Source organism: Vicia villosa, unplaced genomic scaffold (assembly GCF_029867415.1).
Source record: "Vicia villosa cultivar HV-30 ecotype Madison, WI unplaced genomic scaffold, Vvil1.0 ctg.001901F_1_1, whole genome shotgun sequence".
Lineage (NCBI taxonomy): Eukaryota > Viridiplantae > Streptophyta > Magnoliopsida > Fabales > Fabaceae > Vicia > Vicia villosa.
In genome coordinates this window covers 133,687-141,380 of record NW_026705770.1, presented here as the reverse complement: position 1 = coordinate 141,380, position 7,694 = coordinate 133,687, and the positions used below count along the sequence as shown (strand labels likewise).

At 35.2% G+C, this 7,694-nt stretch overlaps 1 long non-coding RNA gene across 2 annotated transcripts; it reads right to left on the bottom strand.

Annotated features, from left to right (window-relative positions):
• Positions 1-2,230: 2,230 nt before the first annotated feature.
• On the bottom strand, positions 2,231-5,840 carry LOC131637043 (uncharacterized). 2 transcript variants are annotated; one of them, XR_009294259.1, is made up of 5 exons: positions 5,552-5,840; positions 4,140-5,062; positions 3,760-3,965; positions 2,608-3,672; positions 2,231-2,519 (listed from the first exon to the last, which is right to left on the bottom strand). It is a non-coding gene; the product is annotated as an uncharacterized LOC131637043 (long non-coding RNA). The 2 variants fall into 2 exon arrangements; XR_009294258.1 differs by having other exon boundaries at positions 3,760-5,062.
• Positions 5,841-7,694: the final 1,854 nt, after the last annotated feature.

Genomic DNA, 7,694 nt, shown 5'->3' with positions numbered 1-7,694 from the left:
ATGTACTTAGAAACTACATGTTGGTGAAACATGAGTATGTACATTGTTTAGGAATCATGTATGATTATGTGGAATTGAATGAGCTAGGTTGTATGACATGAATATGTGAATCTTGATTAATTGCATATGATACATGTCTATGTGAAGAGTGATGAATTCTTGAAATGTATTCTTGACGTGTTTTACATTTCCCATATTATGTTTATCTATAAGAAGTTGAATTCTCACCCTTCTGTTTGAATATTATCCTTTGTTGGTAACGTGCAGGTTTCATGGATAGTGATGCTTCGAAGGAGGCTTAGCTTAGAGATTTAGATCTCTAGTAGGGTGTCTTGACTAAGTAGTCTCTTGTGCTCAGGTCATATGTAACACATGGGGTTGGGTTTATATTTTATAACTTGTCGTTATGAGATGATTGTTTACTCATATTGTATTTTGTATTTGAATACGTTATTTTGTTAATGTGTGGCCATGAGCCAAGATGTTGAGACATGGTGGATGATGTATGGGAATCATCCGACTTTACCATTTATTTGATGAGATGATTATTCCGCTGTGGTTTGCATGTTGTTTTAAATCCCGTGTTATTTGGAAATGACCATTGCATGTCTAAAGATAAAATGTTTGTTTTATTTTGAATTATGTGTAACGCCCTCGTGAGATGCATGCTTCTTTACTCTGATTTACGCAAATTTATGCATTATTTGTTTAGTATAGAATTGGGGGTGTTACATCATACCCCAAAATTTGCCCACCATGTTTTTATGCAAGCATCAAAAGCTCAAGACTCAATTGAGTACACACTCTCCTAATCAAAGGCTCTTAAAACTAGGGTTTTGAATTTCTTGGTGAAAAAGGATAAGTCAAGGCCTTAAATGGAACCCATGGTCTCTCATATAATTCAAAGGATCCTCACCTCAAGTTTCAAGATCTGATTCCTAAGATTACTCACTCAAATGTCCTGAAAGTCAATAGTCGACTAGTTTGACCTAAAAGTCAACTGTGGTCAAAGTACAATCAAAACTCCTGATTTTTGGTCAACATCCTTATTTTTAAGTAACATTTATCATTTGATCAAGGGTTTTTCATGATTCATCAAGAAAAGTTCAGAAATCAACAAAAGTCCAAGTTGCTAATTTAGGGTTTTTAAGCAAAAGTCAACTATACTTTGACTGGCCATAAGTCTCTCATGCTTTATCAGAAATTCCCCAACCAAAGCTAATTCTCAAGGAAATTCAATTCTATACAACTTTCATGTTGGGCCCGAGTTCAAGAAATGCTTCCGCCTAAGAGATATAAGTCAAAACGTTACAGGTCCTTCTAGAAGCTCGTAAAAAGCTGTTTTTTGTCAGGAGCTATATCATCAAGATAAAATCTCCAAATGCAAAATATGTTCCAAAGTGGATTATATAGGACATCTTGAGCTTTCCAAAAAGTCCTAGAACACCTTCATATGATAAATATTGAATGAGTTAGGGCTTTCACAAGTTGGGCGATTTTGAGAAAATGCACAAAAGACAAAGTGGAGCATTTTGGATATTTGGACTAATGGGCTTAAGTTATGGATTCACTACAGAAAAAAAGGTCTCCTGCCACGCCCAGAAAACCGAGGCTAAATGCAAAATAATCGTGGCGTAACGCTGAGGCCACGGTTTGGCCACGAAAATCCAACTGTGGAGTATGCGGCCGTGGCCTAAAGTAAAGTCCACGGTTTTTTGGTATAGACCACGCCTTTTTGACAACCGTGGCTTTTTTAGGCCACGGTTTAGGTAGCTTGATTAAGGCCGCGGTTTGTATTTGCCTTGACTGCAAAACTGTGGCTATATGGTAAAGCCACGGTTTCAATCTAACGTTTACGATACAGTTTTGGTTCAAGATATAGCCACAGTTTGGTTATGACCACATATTTAAAACCGTTGTTATATGTTATGCTTTCTAAACCATTTATCTTGCCACGGTTTATTTTTGTATCATTACATAAATATGTCATTATATATATATATATATATATATATATATATATATATATATATATATATATATATATATATATATATATATATATATATATATCCCATTTAATCTTGCCACATTTATTCTCGCCATAGTTTATTTTTGTCCCATCGCATAAAAATGTCATTTTAGGTCAATCTAAAACTCCAACAACAATACTCATTTATGTAGACAATGATTACAAAAATTAAAATCTAATTATACAAGCAAATTAAACTTTAACGTCAAGAACAAAATATTCATTAAGAAGTTAAAGTCTACATCAAGCGACGTTACCGGCCCAAAACCAAGTTTTGATGTTATCATTCTTAAACAAAACCAAGTTTCTCTCGAGAGAGTCTTCCCAAATTCAAAACAAAAGTTCTAAGAGCTAGATAATATAAAACACAACTATACTATTAATTAAACCCATGCATCATAATATTCTTCTTGATCATCTCCTTGTGTTTCTTCCATATAAATATGTTTCCACTTGCAACATTTATAACATTGTCATCAAAGAAAATCTGCAGAAGACATAAGAGAACTATCATGCACTGATTCCAAGAGTTTTCTAGCCTAGGGACACAAATATATACAAATAATCAGTCTTACCATTTTCTTTGGATCAACTTTCGCGATTCTAATAGCAGCCTCAAAGGCTTCAACAGATGGTTTGCAGAGGATTTCTCGGCAAGAGTTGAGAGGATTAAGCGTTTCAAAGCATATGAAATGGAAAGCAATAATGAATAATTATATACTAAATTTAGATGGTTTGATAAAATTCCTTGCCCTCATCATCATTGTGACTTCTATTCATACTTTATACGGTTCAAATATTCAATATAGTACACTTAAATTAGCAAGAATATATACTAACTTTATGCATATTGTGGTAGTTGAAAATTCCAAGCTTTTGGCCTAATTATACATTATGGTAGTTGAACCTCTAATTTTATTCTCTCTACAAACATTGCTAAGTACTATTATTAAGTGTATTTATTTCTTTTATTTTTATTCGCCAACACTCCATGTGCATGAAGTTTTCAACCCTTTATCTCACTGCTTTTCTGGCTGTCTCAAGAGAGAGAGGCCTATTGTTCTAATCATTTAAGGTTCTTCTGGCATTGCATGTGCAGCAATCACCTATTCCCACTTCATTTTTCTTTTGTTTTTTCTCTTCTCTTTTAAACTAAGCATCATCACATGACATTGCCACTTTTTGTGTATATATATGTCTTTCACTTATCAATAGTTTTAAACCTTAATGTCTTAGAGAAAACAAATCAATAGAAGTCACAATGAGCAGAACTAGAACTGTACCTTGCAGCCGGTCCTGGTCGATTAGCGAGGATTCTCTTAGAAGGTATGTGCAGTTTGCGAGTGAAAGCTTCATACAAGAGTTATTAGCAGCTTCAGACACGAATAGAGGAAACAATGGAAACAATGATGGATGGAAAGTGGTCACTCTTAACAATGGAGTTGAGATATCGAAACGCATGTCAGGTACATTTCACACTTTTCGTAGCCGTTGTATGTAATACTACTACCTCTTCTTCTTATTCTTGTATCATCCATATCTTCACTTTCGGCCGACAAATCAACAATTGATTGTTGAATAAGTTACAAACAGAAGATGGTAGAATAGACCCTAGAGCAACACAGCAGCGAGAATAAGTCCTGTAATCGCAAACGTTTGTTTAGTACTTACAAGTTTCAATTAGTTTATACTGTTTCAATTAGTTTATACGTTTGTTTAGTACTTACATATATAATTTATCATTACAGGTTTTGCACGTTAGTGGCATGCTTATCACGTATACAAAATCGAAACCAAGCTCGACAACTCACTTGCTGAACTGACTCACAAAGACCGAACTCGACGCCTTGTATCAAACCTGTCAAACAGAACAAATAGCTTGCAACAAATGAAATCAAAAAGCCACATTGTTGGACGCATCTCGCATCGCAGTCTGATACACAAACAAGGAAGCTGTTAGAAAAGCTGAGTCCATAATTGTTAGAACATGAGCTAACTAAATAACAATTATGGACGCATCTCGCATCGCATTCTGATGCACAAACAAGGAAGCCCTTGTTACATTCAAAACTGAAACAAAAACTTGAAAAGAAGATTAATCCTTTACCAAAGAGAAGTGCACAAAAACCGAACTCGACGCCTTGTATCAAACCTGTCAAACAGAACAAATAGCTTGCAACAAATGAAATCAAAAAGCCACGTTGTTGGACGCATCTCGCATCGCAGTATGATACACAAACAAGGAAGCTGTTAGAAAAGCTGAGTCCATAATTGTTAGAACATGAGCTAACTAAATAACAATTATGGACGCATCTCGCATCGCATTCTAATGCACAAACAAGGAAGCCCTTGTTACATTCAAAACTGAAACAAAAACTTGAAAAGAAGATTAATCCTTTACCAAAGAGAAGTGCACAGAACAATAATCTGCAAATTGAACAAAGTGCTACAAGTGCCGGAAGGTAAGGATGGATCACACAAGACATTATAGATAATATAACAAGATGGGAATGATAATCATAGCTTATTCAACAACATGGTGATTACATAAGCCCCTATTTTCCATGTTTCCAAGATTGGGAATATAAGTTATTATACCTCTAGTCGAAGTCGTCGTCGATCCAACCGCCGTATATCCTACTGATTTTATCTGAACCTTTCCACTTATAATGAGCTCTCTGTCCTGGCTGCTGACTCACAATGGAAGGCCTTTGTTAAGGGACTCACAATGGAAGCCCTCTGTGAAGAGACTCCAATATGATAAACATCTGAATGAGCTATAGGTGGAGCTGATGCAACCACATTATCAGCGTGATTTTTTGAAGATACTCCCTGTTTTATGTCAGAGGCAACAACAGAAACATCGTCCATAATTGTTCTTTAGTTAGCTCGTTGTTCTTTAGTTAACAAAAACTGAACTATTAACAAAGGTGAGTCGGTTTGCCATGTTGTTGTTGAGTCGGTTGCTCTGCCACGAATAATCGCTTGAAGTTTCACTATTCCCTTCAATGCCCTCAAAGCCTTCTTTGCCTGAAATGAACAAGGGAATACTATCACTAAGTTTAGAACAAACAGAATCTTACAAGAAAAGAGATAAAATAAAATCATCTGCAAACCCAGCCGCAAAACCAACAATCAACAATCAGAACACTAAATCATCTTTTTCTCAAAACAATCAAAACCTTCAGAAAATTGCAGAATACATAAAGCCACAGAACCCAGAAAAAGAACATTGTTCATCAAACATCAAACACAGAGGAACCCAATAGAATAGTGTAAAAGAGAAGAAGAAAGACAGATCCATAGATCCAAAAACACAAAGAACAGAATCAGAAAGATCTCACTAGATGTTAAAACCGTGATTTTCTACTCAGCTTCACAACCGCAACATTCATCCTCAACAACCATTAATGTTCATCTCGAATCAAACACAAACCCAAACGCTTCATTTAATCTAACATAATTAATCTAACATAAATTAGGTTAAGGACATCAGATACAGCTTCAATTATTCATTACCTGCCATTCCTGGAGACCTTGTAAACTTTCGGAGTTCAATTTTTTGACGGCAATGGTGATTCCATCAAGCCAACCTCTGTAGACTTTTCCAAAACCTCCTTCACCGAGAAGTGTTTCAGGTTTGAAATTCTTGGTAGAAGCTTTCAATTCGGTGAAAGTGTAGACTCTCAGATTAGAAGTAGGTAAGATCTGACCACCGATTGAAAAATCAGAAGAGGAGAAATTGGCGCTGTTTATGAAGGAGAAATTGGTCGTGAACAAGATGAAGAGCGACGGAGACGGCGATTGAGGCATGAGAGGGGAGAGGAAAAATTAGGTTAAAATGGGAACTTGTATTTATATTTTTAATGTTTTTTTAATTAAAAAATATAAAAAAAAATTAATTAAGAAGAGGGAAACGAAAAGAAAAGAGGAAAAAATGGGCGGGATTAATTTTTTGGATTTGGGCCACAGTCTTTAGTCAAAATTATAAGGCCGCAGTTTTCCTTTGTGGCTTAAAATATCCGCAGTTGTATAACCGTGGCAATTGAAGTAAAGGCCACAGTTTCATACTCCGGATTCAATATTTTATAACATAATTCTACGCTTTTAAAACCATGGTCAAATCATATATGTGGCTACAGTTTCTGAGCTGTGGAAAATTTTAGCGTGGCCGTAGGCCAAAAATGTAGTAGTGATTCTAAGCACACATATGATCCATAAAAGGGCCTATAAAGTCATCCTTATATTTTTGGCATTTTTATTTCTATTTATTTGAATTTTATTCATTTAAATAGTAAATAAATCAAGTAAAATACCAAAATATTGAATTAAATCATGGGGGCTTTATCTTGAATCATATAAAAGCCCAAGAAACACTTTGAAGACCATAGAATTTCGTTGGCACTTGGTTTGGATTTTTATTTTTTTATTTTTTTATTTTTATTCAATTTAAATAAAAAAAATCAAATTAATGCATGATTTAATTTTTCCAATCACAAGATCACTCTCGGGGCTCAAGAAAACCATATATTTGATTGGAAAAAAAGATTTGAACAAAAATAGCAAGTTTTTATAAGATTTTCAATCAAACTTTTCAATATTTCCAAATCATTCAATCACATGATTTCTTTCCAATATGACTGACCTAATTTCTTCTATTATATATACTCATAACATGCAGCTAGCAAGAGGACGAAAATTGGAGAGAGAGGCTAGGGTTTCCAAGTTGCAAAAATATTCAAGAATGGTGCAAATTCGTGTTACAAAGTGCAGCCACTTTCAAGGTGAAACACTCACTTCATTCCACTCTTGAGGTAATTTAGAGTATGATTGTACCATTAATCAAGTTCCATAACACCTATAATGTGTGTTTCAATCTCTATATATTCATTCATAGTTTTGAAATTCGTTTTCCATACATTGTTGCATTTTAACGTGATTTGATGATGTGTTTGAGTTTTTGATGAAGTTTAGGGAAGATTTAAACCCTTGATGCAAAGCTTTAACGCATAGATTGCATAGTACCATGGTTAGGGCATAAATGAAGAAACCATTCGTTTTTAATGATGCAAGATGTTTTAATCCAAAACGATGGTATCATGGAGTTCTTAGCACCTTAAATAATAGATCTGGGCACTTATATTTTTCGTATGAATCGTGTTTTAAAATTTGAAAGTTGCAGGTTTTTGCTACAAAATTTTCATAACTAATTGCCAGAATTCGTAGCTAAATTGTGGCTACGTGTTCAGCTTTTTCTCTTTCCAGGTTGGCTACAAAACTGTCGTAGCAAAACCGCGGCTGTTTTCAAGCAGATCCGTAGCAAAATATCCAGGTTTTAAATGAAGGAGATGATACGCGTGGCATAAAGAAGCGCTGTTATTGGCCAGTCAAAAGCGTGGGGACCACGTTGACTGCTTTTTTGACTTATCACGTGTTTTTATATTTAATTATTTCTGTGCAGATTTTAACAATTGGTTTATGCAGCTTGGTTGGTAAAAGGAATTTCCAATCACCCTAGGTTCCTGGGTTCAATACCCAGCGCCTCCCCTTATTTTTTAACTAACTTGTTTGAGTTATACAGCCCTCCGATCCAGCGCGCCGCACCTATTCATGTCCACGGTATGCTCTCCTATCACTGTCACCGGATGACCACGAAGCCAGA